Source organism: Macrobrachium nipponense, chromosome 23 (genome assembly GCF_015104395.2).
Source record: "Macrobrachium nipponense isolate FS-2020 chromosome 23, ASM1510439v2, whole genome shotgun sequence".
NCBI classification, from domain to species: domain Eukaryota; kingdom Metazoa; phylum Arthropoda; class Malacostraca; order Decapoda; family Palaemonidae; genus Macrobrachium; species Macrobrachium nipponense.
The window spans coordinates 46,397,656-46,400,421 of record NC_061090.1 but is presented as its reverse complement, the minus strand read 5'-3'; positions in this window follow the sequence as shown (position 1 = coordinate 46,400,421).

Sequence of the window (2,766 nt, the reverse complement as noted above, 5' to 3'; positions counted from 1 at the left end):
TTGTAATCTATGCCATCTGTGTGTATGTTCGTATGTTCGAGCTACTGTCTGCTCACTTTATGATTTGTAAACCAGATTGTATGTCCGAATTCATTAAGCCAGCATCATTGGAAGACCTGTCCAATTTTATCTGATCTGCATCATGTAGACTTTGAGAATACAGATATTTTTGTACTCTGTGTTTAAACAATAGAACCTCACATCAGAAAGAAGATACTGAATGAACTTAGATTTTATCTTCATGAGTTTGAAACATCTCCGCCTTCATACCCAAAGAAGATACTGACTTAGAAATTATCATCGAAATCCAAGACACTCCAATGAGGATGGAGAGTCATAACAAACCGACCTTAGCGTAAATTATCACAGGTCTAAATAACCTCACAGGGTGCCTTATTATACAACGGCATCAGCCCTACACATTACCCCTAACTATTACTGTAATAAACTCATATAAACTCACAGTTGCCTCATGGTGGAAATGAAATTTGTACACGGTTCTAGAGCTCACCAGGTCTCACATCTGCTTTGCTTTGAGTCTCAAGAAGGAAGGATGCCCCGAGCTCTGTAGGAAAGCTATAGTAGATTCACTTCAACCTCAACGTGTATTTGACGTCTAGGCCAGTCCCTCATGATACTCCTGATTGGCTGTTGATACGCCAATCACAGGACTGGAAACTGTCTCTCTCGAGAGTTCACATAGGCAGAATGTATGTTCCACCTCTCCTGAAGGATACTTTTGAAAGATGCATCCCTTAGGAGAGGTGGAACATTGATCCTAGCCATGTGAACTCTCGATAGACTGAGAGTTTCCAGCGGCCCTGCGACTGGGTTATCAACAGCCAATCAGGAGCGTCGTGAGGGACTGGCCTAGACATCAAATGCACGGCTAATGAATCTACTATAGTTCCCTAGCCAGTTAGTCATTTACATATTTTTTATATCAACAACAACGTCTTAATTCCTTTGAATGAATTATAATTTCAGTAAATTAGTGTGTAATTAAACGTTCCAAAGGCTTTTGAAGATGCAACTAGATAATCTCAATGAAGATACTTTATCTCGACACAGAACCACAACGCTTTTTCGCCAAAAAGCGTCAATTGGCTTATGTGGAAGTTTTTACGCGGGGGCGCCGGCAGATTTTAGTCACGGAAAAATTGTGCACTCATCTTTTCATGATACACACACACACACACACACATACACACACACACACATATATATATATATATATATATATATATATATATATATATATATATATGTATATATATGAATATATTATGAACAACTTGATCACGAAGTATATAAAAAAACGTGATGCTATGTATAAAAATAAGGGTTTTTTGCCACAAGAATGAAACAAAAAATGAAAAAGAGATAGCCAAGTACTTTCGGTCCTGTTCGGACCCTTTACTGAGGCAAACTGATTTTACAAAGAACAACATAGTCAAAAGAAGGCTTAATATACAAACTGACACTACCAGATTAGCCATAAGGCGATTTCACTCTACAGAAAAGTAGGAGCCGCCAGAGGGCTAGCCACACCTTGAAGGATTACCACAGGGTAAAACAAGTGATTCTTCCAGGAAAACAGTTAACATTTTGGAAAAAACAAAAAAACTACCGCGAGATTATATTATATATATATATATATATAGATATATATATATATATATATATATGAATAACTTGATCACGAAGTATATAAAACGTGATGCTATGTATAAATAAGGGTTTTTTGCCCACGAAGGAAAAAATGAAAAAGCGAGATAGCCAAGTACTTTCGGTCCTGTTTCCGGACCCTTTACTGAGGCAAACTGATTTTACAAAGAACCAAACATAGTCAAAAAGAGGCTTAATAATACAAACTGACACTACCAGATTAGCAATAGGAGATTTTCCACTCTCCAGAAAGTATGGAGCCGGACAGAGGGCTAGCCACACCTTGGAAGGAATTACCCACAGTAAACAAGTGATCTTCTTCCAGAAAACAGTTACATTTTTGGAAAAAACACGCGAGTATATACAATTTAATATCATGAATTTGTACCAAATTTTCCCAACAAAAATTATTATTAATGAAAAGACGAAAGAAAATATAAATATATATATATATATCGAGCAAGAGAAAGAGGGAGAGAGAATATCGAACCAGAGAGAGAGAGAGAGAGAGAGACAGAGAGAGAGAGAGAGAGAGACAGACAGAGACAGAGAGAGACAGAGAGAGAGAGAGAGAGAGAAAGAAATAATAATTATATACATGTGGGATTAATTTATTAGTTGTTCATTTATTTTGAGGTCCTTCATAAACATCTTACAAATATATGGGTCCAAATGGTACATTCCCAGACTAAGATTTAGGTTGTTTTTATTAGTGATTTGTATAATTGCTGATTCCAGTAAATTTCTTGAAACATAATCATTAGATCTAGCAATTACCGAGGTATCACCCCAATTAATACAATGATTTTTCACTCAGATGGATAAACAGTGCATTTGAAGTCTGGGCTGTTCTAACTGAATACATATGCTGCTTAATCCGAACACATAAATTTTTACTTGACTGACCAACGTAAAACGATGGGCAATCCTTACAAGGAATTTTGTAAATGATGTTGTTATTTGTTACGGGACTATTCTTAATTAGCATATCTTTAATGGTATAACACTACATTAACATTAAACGATTTAAATATTGATTTTATGGTTTCAAATCCATGAAAAGAAGGTAAACTAAGTACATTTTTAGGCATTTCTTTT